This window comes from Lepeophtheirus salmonis, chromosome 2, assembly GCF_016086655.4.
Source record: "Lepeophtheirus salmonis chromosome 2, UVic_Lsal_1.4, whole genome shotgun sequence".
Taxonomy (NCBI): Eukaryota; Metazoa; Arthropoda; class Copepoda; order Siphonostomatoida; family Caligidae; genus Lepeophtheirus; species Lepeophtheirus salmonis.
Genome location: NC_052132.2, coordinates 33,259,330 through 33,278,694, shown reverse-complemented (window position 1 = coordinate 33,278,694; position 19,365 = coordinate 33,259,330). Strand labels below are relative to the sequence as shown.

Sequence of the window (19,365 nt, the reverse complement as noted above, 5' to 3'; positions counted from 1 at the left end):
ATTTGATAGAGGTCATGTGGGTAAAGTTTTTTTCAAGTTTCATAGATTCACTATCTACCAACCGATTCGATTTCTTGGTCTTCTTTTTTGTTCCTGTTCACGGATAATTTGGACAGTTTAAAAAAAAATCATGTTCAAAAGAATGTTTCAAAGTCCACATGAGACTTAGTAGTGAATAATTTTTTCTTAGTAAGCTTAGTAATGACGTCACTTGGGTATAAAAAGATATATTCTCTTAGATTTTTAGTAATTAAAATTGTTTTAAATGCACTTGTCTCAATCCCAAAAAAATACTTTGTTTAATACATTCCATAGTCAGCACGATTTCATAATTTAAAATTTATTCACAACTTCACAACGAATCAGTGACGTCCTTTGTATGATGTCATTATACAGCTGATATGAAATCATGCAATAATAGTGACCTAAAATATAACTTTACCACTCTATATATCCTCTAAGGCAGTGGTGTTCAAACTTTTTTTTAAATGATGAACCACTTGTAAATTATTTATATATCGCAAGTACCCCTTTAATAGCATAAAGCATTTTTAGATTCAATGACAGGGGCGTCCGCAGGATTCTGTTTTGGAGGGGCATTGTTTTTTGGATTTCTTTTCTTTGAAAATAAATCTAAAAATTTAAATTTTGAAAAAAAAATTTAGAAAAATACATATCTATTCTCAAAAAATTAAATTTTTAAAAAAATTTCAAGAATCGATATATATACTAATAAAATTCAATTTCTTGGAAAAAAAAGTTCAAATATTAAATTTTTCATAGAAAAATTTATAAATTCTTGGCTATTCAACATCAAATTACATTTCAAAGACTAATTTTTTAACAAAAAAACTTCAAATATTATATTTTCTAGATAAATAACAAAACTTGTAAAATATTCTTTCAAAATCTCAAGTACCCCCTCGAGTGCATTTCAAGTACCCCAAGGGATACGCGTACTCTTATTTGAAAATCACTCCTCTATGGTATAACACAAATTGAATTATACTTATCACAGGCCCTACTATAAATGATTATATTTGAAATACTTCATTTCATTTTTTGGTTGCAGTTTGTACAAGTTACAACATGTACTCTACATATCCCATACATGAGAATTAACATAACACATTTGACTATGTACTCCACACTTTGAACAGAAGTGGTAAAAATTGTAACATTTATTCAGGTAATAAATTATATTTATGTGAATATATAGTCGATTACTTTGGATAAAAAGATATGGATAATTAATTATGAATGTTTTTTTAACATATTATTATTCAAGAAGATATTCATTACACCTGCTAGCTAGTCTTTATCTATTTACTGTCAATAATTATAATTATTTGAAATTACTTAAATGAAACCCACATGAACAATTACAGATGAATGCATTTAAAATTAGGGGTACACTGATAAGTGTCGATCCGTGGAATATTTATTAATTATCTACTAAATAATAAATACAGTTAAAACAAGCCCAATCAATGGGAGTTGTACTAAAAAAATTGTAAAATCTTACAGGCAGTACTGACACTTAGTTACTTTATTGCAAGAAGGATGAGAATATATTAAGATGATGTATCGTCCGGTTCATCTCAGTGCAATCCAGTCAGAAGCGCCCCCCAAAAAAAAAAAAGAATTTTTGCTTATAACTTCATATTTGAATTCATTTTTTTCCCAAAAATTTAATTAATAATTTTTTTTTAGACAGTAATTTTCTTTGAATAGCTTTAGATCTTTGAAATTTTTCTCTAAAAAGCTTAATTTTTTGTAAAGAGCTGTGGATTTTTGACATTTTTTTGTGAATATTTGTGGATATAAAAAAAATTAAGATTAGAAATTATTATAATTTTTTTTTTTTTTCAAAAACCAAGCTCCACTCTTTCATTTTTGCATATCAGTCCTAAAATAGATATAGTTTGGTCATTGATGACGTCATACATCATTATTTGCTTTTTACATCTGTTCTAGTACTGACAGTCCGAAGGACCGTTCCCAAGGACTTATAGGACCCGTCTTAAGACTAGAATGGACCAAATAAATCAAACCTAATACAACAATACATGTCATTGCACATTGAGGGCTATCAGAGGAACACAAAATGAGCTATGAGCTGGGGTATCTCAAAAGTATATCCTTACATAAAATTAAATTTTCCAGGGCCCAAACCCAGGATCGTCCCAATGAATATAAATATTAAAATTTTAATTAGGGGGTGGGGTGGCTTGATTTTTCGATTTTTTTTGTTTAATCCAAAAATAAAAAATTTCAGAGAAAATTAAATTTTTGGAAAAAAAATTTCAAAAAGAAAATTTCAAATATTAAATGTTTCGCTCTGTTGCATAATTTGCCCGAATTACGAAAAATAGTAAATTATAGTAAAAATAAAAATTCCTTAAATATTGGGGGGCTACAACCCAACCCTGAGGATGCCCTTGTACCAGACCTCCCTTTTCCCTTTTTATCGGCCAAGGTTTATGTATGAATTAAAAAAACTAAAGAGAAATTTAAAACAAACTATATAAATTATTATAAATATTAAAATTTTAATTAGGGCTTGATTTTTCGACTTTTTTTTTTTTTTAATCCAAAAATAAAAATTTCCAGAAATTTTTTTCAGAAATCCATAGTTATTCATAAAAAATTAATTTTTTTTTGTTAAATTAAATTTCAAATATTAAACTTTTTGGAAAAAAAAAGTTCAAATATAAAAATTTTCAAAAATCCTTAGCTATTCAGAGATAATTAAATTTTTTGGAAAAAAATTTCAAAAGGAAATTTCAAATATTAGATGTTTCGCTCTGTTGCCTAATTTGGCCGAATTACGAAAAAAAATATAGTGAAAAGTAAAAATTCCTTAAATATTTAATATTTTTGACACAAAAAAAAATAGTTTACATCAAAATAATTCTTTTTTAGACATCATTCTGCACAAAAAGAGATGGGTTAGTGGTTGTCTGCAAATATTTATTTTAATCCAAGGATATATATTGACAAGCGGCAATTTTTGGGAATCCTAAACTCATCGAAATAGCTCATTTTTTAATTTCCGTGATACCCTCATCAACACATACTACCTTACTCTTAAATTGTGCTTGGAGAATCTCATCTTACGATTGTTATGAATGTCATATTTGAGTTGTAAAAAATGTGTACTTCCGGTATGTAAAAAAAAAAAAAAAAAGATACTGAAAATTGACATAGTAACCATAAGTAACCATTTAAAGAATATTATACAAGAGAACAGCTTAGCTGTCATGTAAGCAAGTAACTATTAGAGGAAATAAATAAACTCAATCACACTCTGTATCTAGCAAGAACAAAGGGAAAATTACTCCAATATCGATCCTTAATTTTACTCCGTGTCCAACAAGGACACCCACATTAATAACAAAGATAACAGCTTTGGAAAATAAAATAAAAATACTGTTCACGTTACCAACAAGAAAAATATCTCGCAAATTGTCTAAATTGTATCCTCCTCTCTTCTCTTATAAACAAGGTTATGCCCTAATCAGTCTAGCGGTTCCAGCAGTTCCGGTTCTTGAACCACTGGAACTGACAGAGTCGAACCGAGACTGCAAAATATTGCTTATGGGTATCGGTTCTTATGCTTTTATATCCAATATAAAGTGAAAATATCATTTATATTATTAAGAATAAATTAGCTTTAATAAATAAGTCACTTTTCTGAGTTTTTTATTGTACAACTACAGCGGTCTCCAATGTTTGTTTTTTTACGTCACCAGGGTGATACAGTTGTATCTCAGTTCCAAATAGCTAAGGACTTCTTATGGATCTGAAAAAGTGGTTTGATGCACCACTCGGTGTAAATAAAAGAGGGAAGGGGTGGGGTAGATTATGGATCCAGGTCCGATACTAAACTTGTCAGGGACCTATAATATGATAACTGCAATATTTCCTAAGCAAGGGGGTCCCAAACTTTACTATGCCAAGGCCCCCTACACTAATATATTTTTGTGCTGAGGCTCCCTTTATACAAACATATGTACTGGGTATGTGTAGACTGAAAGCAATCCTCAATTCTCCTTCTTCCTGTGCCCCTCCCCTAGAATCTCTCCTCACGGCTCCTACTTTAAAAATATGGTCTTCAGCAACCTTAGTTTTCGGGGCCCCAGCTGGAACTTGGGCACTACGTATGAGGTCATTGCTGTCCTGTCGGTGCCTAATATCATTTCCTTGGCCGAATTTTCTAGCAACGCCCCTTGTTTTAAATGCCGAAACCGTTGAAATGAAAGAACCGAGACCGATAGAACCATTGAACCTGAACCGGGTATAACCTTGCTTATAAATGTAATCAACTTTGTGTTTACTTATATGGTTATTTGTGCATTGATCACTAGAATTGTAAATCCTTAGCATTTTTAGTGCACCAGTTTTTATAGTTTGCAATCTGAGCAGAATCAAAGGTCGAAAATGGAAGTCATTTTTGTCTATGCCCTTGATAAAAAATGAGTGATATATTTGTTTATTTCCTTCCATTAATCTAATGAAACGTCATAGAAGCTACACTGTTCTACTCCAACATATTCTTTAAATCATTCAGGAGAGAACATCAAAGAATAAAGTGTTTTAAGTGAATTTGCAACATGTATCCTTTACGAATTCATCGGTGGATCCCTATTTAAAACGTAGGAATAAGTATTTAGTTATTATTTGAGTAATGCATTTTCCTTTGAGATGGGATTAGAATTAGGATTAGTATAATTCGATTATAATAGGTATTTCTACATAATTCCCAGGGATTAATCAGTTTGTAAAGGATAAATACATTATTTTATATTATAATAAAGTCAATAAAAAAGGCTTAAATCTCAATTGGATTCAATTAGACAATAATTAATTATTGTCGTTGGAATTACCATTTGAGTATAATTATTTATCGTAAATGAAAATGACATATATTTTATGCTATTGTACAATTCTCATTTTTGAAAGAACTCTATTAGGATTTATAGAGATATAGGTACATCCAGACAGGCTCTATATTGCAATTCAAAATAGAGGTCAAAGCAGAGTTGTTTTCGACTCAAATTCAATGCTATATCTACCCTGTTAAAGGTCGAAGTCAAGGTTGAGTCCATATGGTTAATAGACTATGTGGGAAAAAGTCGTTTCTACTGCAAACCCAATTCGACGCTAAAGTCTTTATTCAAGATGGACAGGCATGGATGGTGATATATTTTTAAATTCAACTCATTTTCAGTTATAACCCGCCTTTCAAATGACAGCTGTCAAAATTCCTTGACAATCTGTTCTTAGTTTCTGAGTTATTGTTCTAATTGCGATGCTAATTTTTTTGACCAATGGATCAAAGGAATCGCCGTAGCTAACGGACTATTTCACGTCTTAGTTGTACACTGCTTTTTGATGGGAAAAAGACAGTTCAAGCAAAGCAATGGCTTGAAAAGAATATTAAAGACTCTGCTGGATCAGAAAAAAAACAATCTCACATTGGTATGTTGGCTTCAAATGGGATCGTAGAGACATCAATAATGCAGAACGTAGTGGACGTCCAAATGAGACGGTAACAACAGAAAACGTCGAATAAATCTACACTATTGTCATAAGCATTTGTCCATTAGAAAGCTCTGTTCAAAGTGGGCCCTGCGTTTGCTCATTGTTGACCAAAAACAAAAGCGATTTGATGATTCTGAGCAGTATTTGGCCATGTTTAAACGTAACTATCTGGAATTATGCCTTCGGTATGTGACAATGGATGAAACGAGTATTCATTACTTCACTCAGCAATCAAAATAATAATCCTCATCACCAACTAATTAAACCTCTTCCAAAGCGCCCAAAACCACAAAAATAAGCTGGAAAGGTTATGGCTTCGGTTTTTTGGGATGCACATGGCATCATATTCATAGACCACCTTGAGAAGGGAAACACCATGAGTATTGAATATTATATAACGTGATGATAGCATCTGAAGGACGAAATCAGATGAAAATGACCCCATTTGAAGAAGAAGAAAGTGCTGATTCACCAGGATAATGCACCGTGTCACAAGTGAAACAAAACTATGGACAAAACACATGAATTGAACTTCGAATTGCTTGTGCATACACCTTACTCCCAGTAACCTCTGGCTGCTCGCAGACCTAAAAAAGTAAGATACATATTTTGCTCCAATGAAGAGATTATCGCTAAAACTGAGGACTATTTTGGGACAAAAGATAAAGTGTAACATAATAATGGCATTATAATGTTAGAGTTGCAATGGGTGGAGATTAACTTGATGAAAACCTCCGTATTTTTTCTTGGTTAGGCCCAGGACTTTTCAACCTATAGGTTATATATTTGAGACTTTTAATTCTAATCAAAACTGCAAGAACAATAGAGCCATCAGACCAAAGTAAGAACAAAACTCTACATTATCATATAATTCCCATTTGTGACAAGTACTGTATTAGGAATTACGCAGTGGGATAAATTCTCTATATTTTGAGTCCATGTAGAGGTCAAAGCCTTTGGTATGGAGGATCGAGTCTTTTCCTCATAAATCCAAGCCAAATCCACATCTTTAAATATTTTCACAACAATCTAGCTCCAGTTTTTCTGATTTCTTTCGAACTCATTCTAGTCTATAATTAACTATTTGTTCTTTTTCAACCTTGCCCAGAGACTTATTTAAATATAATTTGTTGGAATTGATTTTAAAAGAGCTCGTACAAAAGAAACTACCCGTATATCTAATGGAAGAAAGGATTCTCGGAAGCAATTTCCACTAAAGTGGCTCGTAAATGAGGACTTGCCACAGAAGATGTAAAGAAACCTCATTGTTATCACCCGCGAAATCAAAAATCTACTGAATTTTTGATTCGTAAACTTCCATTTCAAAGGCTTGCCCGAGAAATTGCTCAAGATTTTAAGACTGACTTGAGATTTCAGTCTAGTGCAGTCATGGTTTTACAAGAAGCTTCTTACGATTACCTTGTAGGTATGTTAGAAGACATGAATTTGTGTGCGATTCATAGCAACAGTAAGGCAATAAGTCTACTCAAATTCCACATCCCAGAAGAATTATATGCGAACGTGTTTAATTATTATATAGATTTAAATTTTTTATAAATATGTACAACTTTATATTTTAAAAAAGTCCAATTTTTTTTTAAATCATCATCGATACTGGTCCCCAGTGATCACACTTCTAGTAAGCCTAATTAGAGAGTAGAGTCCAAATTCATTGCATCGAGTCTTAAGTCTTTGCGCTTAGGCTCTAGTTATCAAGGACGTACCCAGGATTTTTTAGCAGAGAAAAAAAAATCTTCCGACCTTGAATTTGAAGAAAAGAAAACTTGAATCTTTTTTGAGCGTGTGGCCCTGCTTAACCAATACTTAGTAAAGCACTAAACTCAAAGACTCAATTTCCTCTTTGAGAGAAAAGGAGAATAGAAAAACAAACGGTATTTGACACACTTTTTAGCACAAATGTATTCAAAATATTCGGAAAGGTAACCCTATTACACTTGTTCAGAGAAGATAATAGCTGAATTGTTTAATCAATAGAATTTTCCTACTTTTTTTTCCCACCATCTGAAGTACTAAAAGATCTTTGTAGTGCCTTTTGGTTATACAGTGGGCCAAAAGATCAAATCAGACATAGTATAACATCATTTGACAGGTCGGAAAACATAGTACTCATTTCTGAAATGAAATCAATACGGTCTTTCTGAGGTATTCTTTTGGACATTATGTAAGAGTGTTGTCCCTCTAATTCTGTAATAAAGCCCTTCTTTTTACAGAATCTTCTCCTCCAATTCTTTAACTAAACTGAATAATGTCCAAATACCATGCTATCAAATATTTCAAGGATCCATTATGGATATTTAACAAGGCAAGGCTTTTTTTACAGTTTCATTGTGATACTCTTCCACGGCTGTAAAATATTCTTAGAGAAAAGGGGGATCTGCAGTTTTCCAAGTTTGGGATGGAAGCATCTATTCTCACGTCAGGGGAGAGAGTTTATCAATCCCAGTTGATGGACTCCTCCAGTAAAGATTTGAAGTGTTCATCTTTCAGATACATGGTTGTACGTATGACCATAGTTTCAGACGCAGTGACAAGACTCTTTGATAGATCAAAGAAACTTTCGATCCCATCTTGTACCATCTCGTCCAGCAGAGTCCAATCTATATCTTCACATTATTCTTATTTTTAGAGAGCAGGGCAATTAATTATTCTATATATATATCTGCCGCGTAGGAGAATAGTTACAGCATACAGTTGTTTCATTTATCATTGTGATGCAATTCCGAATTTGCTTCACCTACCTCAATTCCAATTTGTGAGCATTTCATACCGACTAGAGTGCCATAGGAATGTCTCTCCTCTGGATCCTTCCTTGTTGACTATTCATGTTAGATCACAGGCCTAATATCCTCCTTTTTCAGTACATTGAGACTCTGATGTATATTATCCTGCAAATGATCAGCGGTTATTCTCTCCACATATGAGAAATCTAGGAATCCTTCATCCACTTTTATTTCATCATATCCCTAGCAGCAATAACGCGAGTCAAAAGAAGTTCATGGCGCAAGTAGACCATTTTATTCCTATCAATATTCAATGTGATTATATTTTCTTCTATGAATATATATGTACCCTCTTTCCTTAGAGTATCTTTAGGGAACACGATCTACGGCAGTAGAAGATGTTATACTTACTTTTTTGTCTGAATGGTTCAGATTTAAAATAATATACTTTATAAATGAATGGCCTACCGTTGTATATGTAAACATATTTTTCTTCTCTTATCTTAAACGGCGTTACCTTGCTAACACAAAAATACCCGTTGCTAATTGTCGATTGCCTCATTTCCCTTGATACGTCATGGCTATTTCCTAATTTATACTTTTTCATAAATATGCAAAGTAATAAGTTATTCTCTATATATATATACTCCGTTTCCAAAAGAACAGGAATAGAATTTCTTCCTGATCCCTCGTCGTTTATATAATAAATATATATATTGGCCATTTTATTATTATTTATATAAATAAATTTTGTCTATTTCTTCATAAAAATTATATAATAACTACTCTTTTAATAAAATATTATCAAGCAATATGTATCGTATAAAATACTATGTAGATTTAAATCATATATCATTTATTTTAAAAATGGTGGATAAATAATATGACAGTGATATAAAATATAAACAGCGATTCGTACGACTGACTTATTTGGCTAACAACCAGATGATTTTGGGCCTTTTTTAAAAGGAAAGGTTGCGTGATACAATAAAGATAACGATATGCTAAGTACTTCCTAACTGTACTCATAATTTGCTTAGTGAGTTGATCTTCCTTTTTTGGGAGAGGGGATGATGCCCAAGGTTCCTGTCCTGTGCTTGAGCACCTAGTCATGTATAAGACTTTACAGATTTTCAGTACTTTATTTATTAGTTTTAATAAATCAAAAGTAATGGCTCGAACCAAACCAAATCTCATTTGTTAAGATGTTTATCATTTATATTTTATTACTTATTCTAACTCAAAGTGATTTTTTCCCCTGTGTATAAAAGTTCCTTTGAAAAGTAAAGGAGGCCGAGGACAGATATAGTCTCAATTACTCGGAAAGTTTTAAATACAAAATATTAACAAATTGTTGCTATTGTTTAAATATATTAAAAGATAAATAATACTTTGTTAGAAGTTTTTCCACAAATTGCATTTTAATAGACATGCTATTGATAAAATTTGTTCAAAAACGACCTCAAGTACAGAAACGTCCAAGGAGTGTTGTTTGTTACTCTTGACCTGCTTCTCTTTTGTCTGAGAATTTTTAAGGGGAGATTTACAGGTTATCAGCCTCTATAAAGGGGGGAGGGATGAAATATGGAAGTCGTGGACCTAGATTATTGGCCTTGCTTAATTATATATATAGTCATAATTTTATACAATAGAAATACCCATAAACCATTTTTTAATAGCTATTAATGTATTTTTATAAATATGACTGATACAGTCCAAATGGTTGATCTTTTTGTTAAGGTGATATTTAATATCAAAGTGTGTATATTAAAGATATATGATTATTTAAAAAAAAGTGTCGAGTCTCACTTAAGAAATAATCCAGCTTGAATATTGACTAGAAAAAGGGCTTCGTTCGTGCATTCAGTTCTTTTTTGAGAGCCTGAACTGGTAGAATTGATCAATTTAAATAATTATTTTTAAAACAACAAGCATGTGATCATTTTTTGCCCAAAATGGATATTTCTTGAGGAAAATTTGTTTCGTAACAAACTAAATTTGTACAAAAAAAGGATGATGTGATCATTGTTTCACCATTTAATGTACCTTTTGGTCCTGGGATAAATGGTCTCCATAGAGAAAAAAAAAATTAAGGAAGGGGATTCAAAAATAATACTGTTAATCCTTCAATTTTCCCCTTTCAGGTGCTCAAAAAGGAAAGGAAAGCATCTTCTACCCAATATTCAACCCAGAATATATATCTTAACAGAGACTACGAATAAATAGATGAAAGTAAAGAAATCTATTCATGATCACTCCAACTGATTACTTTAAGGAAAGAATGGAAAAAGTGTGGAACCTAGAAATATAGACGCCTTTTTTGTAAGATCAACATAACAATAATTTGACATTAGTCACATCTTAGCTGATATTGTATCTCGCACAACATTTGCCCCCGAAAAAGAAACAGAAAAATCCATAAACTTCGGTTTGGTAGTACCTAATATTCAATCAAAGTTGGAAATTGTTCACAGCTTAAGATCATGAGTTAATCTTAAGAAAACCTATTCGAGAGCTAGAAGCAGGCCCATCGGTAGCTACAGTAGCTGACATATTAATAATAAATACTTTTGTTCCAGAGGCTTCTAGAATCATGTAGATAATATCTAAATAAATTTGCCCTCTGTTCGTTGTTATAAATTATTATATAACTCATTGCATCATACGATATGTAGAAATGTAGAAAATTCCTCCTATCCAAATTAACTGAGGCATTCAAATGCAACCAAGCCATATGAAAGTGCAAAATTGATGACGTAATTAATTCAATACCCCATATACTATATATGAATAAGAGATAAATATCATAATAATATGTACAACATATTATTAGCAGTGGTGGTCCCATATTTGAATGATAACTTTTGAGACCAGTCACACGCGCGTTTCACAAATAAAAAATTCCATACTCTACACCAAATTATGACTCAGCGTATTACATACCTACAGTGATATTTGTGAAGGTTGTACTATCTACGAACAATTTGATTTATTTCCATAATTCATGATTTTCCTCTTCCATATTTTGAGTCTCTTAAGTAATAATAGTCCAGAGTGCTGTGTATAATTGATGAAGCCTCCTTTAGTTTATAATTCCACCACTTTTCTTTTTCTTCTTCTTTCCTTTCCCTTTGTTTCAAGCAAACAGCCATTAAAATTTTTGACTCTAACCAATCACAGAGTTGATTCTATACAGCAATCCTCGACAAATAAAACGCAAGTAAAAACTCTTACTGTTTATGCCAAAAAACTACAGTTTTTATACAAAACTTAAACAATAATTGTTAATTAAGAATATGAAATGTGAGTAGAATAGTCTCAGGCTTGCAAAAATGTATTTAATTCATCTTTTGACCTTTTTTTTTTGCTTCATTGAATCGAATCCTTTAATAATTATAATTCCAATTTTATAATAAAAAAATCTGGGAAGATAATGATACTATGAATGTATTATTCATTTAATTATGTACATCTGCCCCCAAGGAAGCTTTGATTGACTTCAATCATTGATACAACGACGACTTGTCTCATATCATTTGATACTTTCTCATACAATGTATATATATCAAAATTGCTTTTGACGTTGTCACGACCAAATACTTTCGAGGGGGAGGGAGAAAGAAGGAATTGGATGTCGTGTTGACTTGTTTGGACAGTCTGTCTAATCTAATTTGAAATTCACTTCTATATAGTACATATATATTATATAATGATGAGAAATGACGTAATTCTAAGTAAGAAGACGTAATTTGCCAGGAGATAATTATTGTTTAGATTCTAATAAAGATCTCTTTTTATTCATACATGAACTAATTTATACAAAAAAACAAGGGCGTCCGCAGGGGGTGTACCCCTTCCCCAAAATTAATTTTGGTTTTTACAAAAAAAAAAAATTATTATGTTTATAAATTTTTTTCCAAAAAATTCAATTTTTCTAACTTTTTCCCAAAATTTTTAGTGAATGGCTGGTGATTTGTGAAATTGTTCTCCAGAAAATATACTATTTTAATTTTGGTTTTTGGAATTTTTTTGAAAAGAAATCCAGGAATTAAATTTTGTGGAAAAAAAATTCAAAAATCCATGTCTATTCTCAAAAAATTGAAACAAAATAAATCAAATATAACGATATATATATTTATTTTTTTTAAATAAAAAAAATAATACTGTTTTTTTGGTATTATGGGTGACGAGGTCAAGACTTTCAAGGGGTACATATCAAAATGAGACTTGATGAGTTGAGACAGAAACAAGATTTTTTTAAATAGATCACAAATAATATCGGATATTAACAAAAACAAATAGAATATTAAGAACTTTGCACAACTGAATAACAAAGTTTAGACATTTACAGAATTTTATAATATTCGTATAATCCGTAGATAGAAAATGGAGTTCAAATACATCATTTAAGCACACTTTATATTTGTTGCCATAGTAACAGCAGTTACTCTAAACAGCTCATCACTAAGGCTTTAGCAACAATTTCTATATACATACAAAAATAATCATAATTTGAGTTTATAAAACACTTGAAGAACTACATGGATATTGTTATTTCCTGGAAGAAGAAAAAGATAAAATAATGTTGACAGAGCACAAATAGGGGATTGGACCTATATTTAACAACAAAATACGGAGTAGCTTTTTATATTACGAAAGGTGACGTCACTAATTAATTTTCCCTCAGGATACTTTTTCTTTCCCTTCCTAGAACTCCTTTTGCTAAAAGGAGGAATTTGCATAATTGCTAAGTTATATTCAAGCATACTTGACACCCCTAGCGGAGAAAAATGTTATCAGTAAGTCAACAAATTTGACAAATATTGACTACGTAGTCTTCCTTTCGACACCTAGTGTATAACTATGGGGTAACCTCTCAGCACAGTAGCGAAATGCAACCGTTATCAATACAATGGTACAGGATTTTAATTTTTTTTTTTTGTAAGATGTTGCTTTTCATATGACGTCACTATGTTATTTTCCTTACAGACGTAGACTGTCATATAAAAAGAGATGATTTGAAGCACGCTTAGCTCATACTCTAAAATTATTTTAGTCCTTAATTTTTCCTTTGTTTAATATCCAAATAAAGAGAAAAAAGTGTGTTAACGCATTGATGATTTATTATAATAATGCATGTATAATTTAAGATACAATGGTCAATTATTGTGGGAGACACGAAACCTTGACTCGAGGCTTTATTTGAACTCCATGGTTTAATTATATTATATATATATATATTTAATTCAATTTAAGAAAAAAATATAATATTTCATGAATAGCTCTGAATTTTTTCCAAAAAACTGTATTCTTTGAGACTAGTTGTAGATTTTAAAAACTTTCCACAAAAGAATTAATATTTGAAATTGAATTATTTAATTTTTTTTCAAAAAATATAATATTTTTGTGAATACCTGTGAATTTTTTTTTAAAAAAATTTCCAAAAAATATAATATTTCATGCATAGCTCTGAATTTTTTTCCCCAAAAATTTAATTCTTTGATACTAGTTGTAGATTAAAAAAAAATTTTTACAATATAAATAATATTTGAAATTGATTTTTTTAAATTTTTTTTCAAAAAATATAATATTTTTGAGAATACCTGTTAATTTTTTTAGTTTTTTTTTTCCCAAAAAATATAATATTGTATGAATAGCTATGATTTTTTGAAATTTTTACATTAAAAACTTTATTCTTTGAGAGTAGTCGTAGATTTTTGAATATTTTTTCCAATATAATTAAATGATTTAAGTTTAATTTTTGATTTTTTTTCAAAAAATTTAATTTTTTGGAAAGATCTGTGGATTTTGAATTTTTACCCAAAAAATTTAATTCCAACGTTTTTTCAAAAAAATTACAAAAACATTTCACCCCCCCTCCCCAACTAATATCATCCTGCAGACGTCCCAGTATTACAAAATATAATTTGACTTGATCCACTCTTGCCATACAAAAAAAAAGCATACAATACAAGGCAGGCTAACAAACCTGTTGGCCTTTCCCATATCAGTATTGTTCTTCTAGTGGTAGTCCGTAAAACAGAAAAGAAGAAGAAAGGGAGGGAGGGGGGCAGAAAAGAAGAATGAAGAAAAGGAAGAACTAACCACTATTATTGGCTAGTTGAGTGTCTTAAGGGTAACTTAGACTACACATAGGCTATGTGTAGTCTACATAGCATACTGAATATCCACCTTTCCCATGTAATAATAATAACTGACAAGTCTCACTTCTGCTTCCAGCGCTTCTTATTGTTGTAGTATTAGACTGAGTAGATATTACATTCTCTCTAAATACAATCGTTAACACATATTATATTGTAGAAGATACGTTGTTGTTGTTGTTGTTATTTTTTGGCTCCTCCTGTTTCTTTAGAAGCATACATATTACATTGATAATGTTCTTTTGCGTCTTAAATTTCTTGGCTCCATGAAAAGAAATACAGATAGATTTAATACCGAAATTGTATGTACATACAAGATAGGTACATTCTCTAATAATATTAATTGTCCATGATTACCCGGAAAAATAATGTATTTAATAGTGTTGAGACTCAGCTCGAAACCGCTTTTTTGGGGGTTTTTTTTTTGGTTGTTAGGGATTTTACCGTGGATTGATTTTATTTTTTCTGTCTCACGGAATTGGGGACGATTTCCTTCCTATTTGGAAAAACACGTCAGTGGTTCTCAACGGCATCTATGTACAGAAAAAAAGAAACAGTTATTAAATGACTTTTTGATCTACGAGAATATCAAAACTCCCCACTGACATAATCTCAAATTTAAGCCCCTAATAGGAATTTGAATTCATGTAAAATCACTTTCTTATGATATTTGAGCTTGGTCTATGGTTTATGTCATAACTATCGTATAAAATCCTATTTAGTTTTGCCACGATACTAGCGCCGTGCATCTTCCCAGACGTTAAATAGACTTGGTTTTTGGAATAAATAAAATATCGAGAAATTGAAATGTTTTGTAAAAATATTTCAAAAATCCAAAATCAAGAGATCAGGACCGATATTTTTTTTGGGTATAAGACTGATCTAGACCGAATTATTTCTATGTGACCGGTCCAAACTAAATTTATCTTCAAAGGTTGGAATTAAATAGTTCCATCTAACAAAAACTCAAACGGTTTCAAACCGGTCCAGGATTTCCAGAATTAACCTAACACTAGTAAAGTTATCTATTTTCCAAGTAAGGCGTCATAAATCATTCAAGTGACATAATAACTCTTTATGGACTGTGTTGATTAATTAAAGAGTGATAAATTGCTATTCTTTTTATATACTAAGAATAATGGACTCAAATTCCCTTTCAAGATCAAGACACGATTTCAGGCTTTACTAAAACATATTATATAATACATTTTCTTGTTAAAAGGTTTTCAAATTTTTCCTAAGAATCAAAAAAAAACATCAAAGTCAAATTTCAATTCTACAAAGCCCATAATGATGTTAATAAATCAACTATATTCGAGGCATCCGTTCGGGGTGGGCTGAAGGGGCTGTTATTCCCCTAATTAAGGACTTTTTGCTTTTTACTAGAAAAAAATTATATAATTTTTTTTTTATAAAAAGTAACTTTTTGTGAAGACCCACAATTTTTGAAATTTTTCTCCTCAAAATTTAATATTTGAAATTTAATTTTTTAAATAGTTTAATTTCTTATCTAAAATCTATGAATTTTGAAATTTTATTACAAAAAATTTTATATATGAAAATTAATTTTGAAAAAAAAATCCAAAAATTTAATATTTGAAATTTAATTGATCATGAAAAAATGGTGTGCTGTTAGACCCAAATATTGGGGTGGTCATATTTGAGCTTACGAAAAAGTAGATACTGTACCAGTTCATTGTAGATTATCGGTTTATAAATTTAACCGAAAAGTTATTAAATTTGGATGTATGCTTTCTTCAGAAATACATTTTGAATTTTAGATAAGATACGCAGAAAAAATATTAAGGATCTTAATTAAACGCATAAAATCAGCGTAAAAAGAGGACGGGTAAAAATCTCAGTAACAAGTAAGTGTTATGATTTCAATGCTCACCCCATACTATAGAAAACGTTTGAAATTTGTGAATGAAACTTATTAATTAGTTTCAAGCTTCATAAATTAATATTACTTATTATAAATCAGGATGCACTAAAATGTTTAAAATGATTTTATTGGCATTGGAATCGATGTTTCGCATGTATTGTGTTCAAAATTTACTCAAAATCTATTGATTGGGACATTTTAAAAATCTGGGGCTTTTAAAAATTCGCTAGCTCCCACTATCAGCTGCACACAGGATCTAGACCAAAGTTGGAAAACGGGCGGCTGGGGACCACATACGGCCTTCTCATGAAGAACATAAAATCCAAATAGAGAAAAACCGGTGATCCTCTGTTTCATTTGATGCACATTCGGACCACAAAAATTGACATCCAATTCATTTTGAGGCATCAGAAGTAACCACAATTTTCCCAATTGGTTTAATTAATGTTGCTATTATTGAATGTGAGCTATTGGAACTAAAAAAATTTAAGAAACTTTTTTATATGAAGGAGAGCCTTTGTGATGCCTACCCCTGGGTAGACCTAGTCACGCTTATAGAGGATTCAGAAGTGCTTGCAGGATTATATATATATATATATATTTGGGGGTGGGGTTTAGTTTTTAGTGCTTTTAGAAAAAAATTCCAAATAAGAAAAAAATTATTTTTTTAATTTCAGAAATTAATTTTTTTTGGAATAAAAATTCGAAAAAATAATTTTTTTTTTCAAAAATCCATAGCTATTCACAAAAAAAATCAATTATTATTTTTTTTTTTTTTTCAAAAATCCTGTATAATTATTTAATTGAAATTTAGATGTTAGAGGGGGGTAGGGTACAGCCTCTACATCCCGCCCCTTGCAGATACCGATGGGATTTGTGTTATTCTGTAACTTAGACAACAAATAGAGACCTAATACATTCTAAATATAGCGTGAATAGAAGTCTTATATTATGTCGTAATCTCAATCATGAAAAAACTGGGATTGTTTAGCACGTTTGATATCATCAAATTGTAACTGTAGTTACGCCTTTTTAGTACTATATTATACTCACAGACTATTCACCTTGTGGCAACCTGTCCAAATCTGAACCTTCTTTGTGCTGTAGTTGGGTCTGAGGTCTTAGAAGGATAAATCATAATTAAATAACATAAAGGCCTTGATGGAAATTTCCAGACTGATGATATATCATTATATCTTAGACATATAACTGTTGCTTTGGTCATGATTGTTGACAAGCTCTTGTCTACTCTAGACTTACTCGCATGTATGAATTTAGATATGTGAAAATCGATGGAATATATATGTTTTTTAAATGTATGCTGATAGCCTGTCAAAAATACATGCCTTTATTCATAATAATTCCTCTTTATTTCCAAAAATCATATGTTATAGGCAGACAAGGAGTCCTATCGGGAAAATTGTTAGAATCCCGAGGCGTGTGTATTTGAAAAAAACTTGCTCAACATTTGCACTCCTATATTCAGACGCTATGAGCAGACAAAAAGATTCCTATAATTATAATGATATGTCGTGAACGTAACTAACCTTATTGACATTTTATCAAGTATAGTTTCTACGCCCATCATGATTCCACCAATTTTCTCATCTCTATTACCTAGATATTCATTATTATTATTAATAATATACATAAATAATATCTTATGAACACGTAGAGTGACGGATAAGTTCATTTACTTTTCAACACAAGTGTCCTAATATTTTTTTATGTCTTGTATTTAAATACAAAAGTACATGTGTGTATAGTTGTGAATGAGGATCAAGCTAAATTTATGACAGGGTTCTTCATAATGACTGTACAACTTTGAAATATATATAGAACATCGGCATATGTATGTATTTAATAGAATATAGGCAGGTATTCAAATGACCTGTAGTGGTTGATAATAATTAAGAGAAGAGGTTGAGTTAAGTTTATCATAATCAAAATATTTCCGTAATATGTTAAATTGTTTTATATTTATATGTTTATAATATCAACTTGATGAATAATCTACTTAGACTGGGGCGATAAATCCTACACTAACGATGTTACGTAATATAGATATGAGTATAATTACACTCAATCAATGTTTCCCCCATATTCGAAATGTTATTACATTTAACTCAAGTAATAAAGAGATTTATACTATCGGAGTAAACAGTCCGATTAAATTTGTCCATGATTATAGACACTCTACAGGGAAATATTATGGTGGGGGATCGTTTACTACTCTGTGTCTTTTATGGATGGAACGGCTTACAACATTTGAAGTCTCGTCCGAAATTTTAAGGACGTCTCCGAATCCGACGTAAAAGTCGTCCATAGAACAATATTTGCAAAAAGAGGTAGATACCCCTCAGTGATGACATAATCAATCAATCTGGACGATCAAGGATCCAATATTTAAAAGAATAATTAATACTTCAATTAAACCTAATTTGAAAATAATGGCAAATAAATATTCTTGTGCATGAAAGATACTTAAAGTTTTATTAAACAAATTCAATTGATAGACTAAAGTACTTTTAAAGTACCAATAAAAATGATACATTCTAGAGTACGTTCTAAAATTTGAGACGCTTTCCAAGAACTGATAAAAGGGACTGTACAGGACGGGACATGGAACGGGCCTGTTTTGATTCCCAAATTTAGGACCTATAGCAGACCGAGTCATGACCAACTGTCCTCTTTTACATTCTGACCTGGGACTTTTTTATATAGTCATTAGGCCTCGGTTACATCAAAGCTATAAATCAAGTGGCAAAAACAAGACCAGGTGATAAGTATTTGTCCAAATATAGTTGGCTACGTGATAACTTATTTTGTCTGCTAAAGGCGTTGGGTATACGTAAATATTACTCTATAACTAATTGTGAAACCTCCATAAATGCACCCTAATAATTGAACTAACTTGTGATTCTAACTAATTCTGTGATGGAAAGAAAAAAATTATCTGTGTGACGGGGGAAAATGATTAAATAAATAAAAAGTGACATCCAGGGGAGTTTTCTCATAGCCAAATAAATAT

The 19,365-nt window shown here is 30.9% G+C and overlaps 1 long non-coding RNA gene across 1 annotated transcript; it reads right to left on the bottom strand.

Moving 5' to 3' along the window:
• Nucleotides 1-14,515: 14,515 nt before the first annotated feature.
• LOC139904813 (uncharacterized) lies at nt 14,516-18,022 on the bottom strand. The gene is made up of 2 exons (XR_011779031.1): nt 17,882-18,022; nt 14,516-17,823 (listed from the first exon to the last, which is right to left on the bottom strand). It is a non-coding gene; the product is annotated as an uncharacterized lncRNA (long non-coding RNA).
• Nucleotides 18,023-19,365: the final 1,343 nt, after the last annotated feature.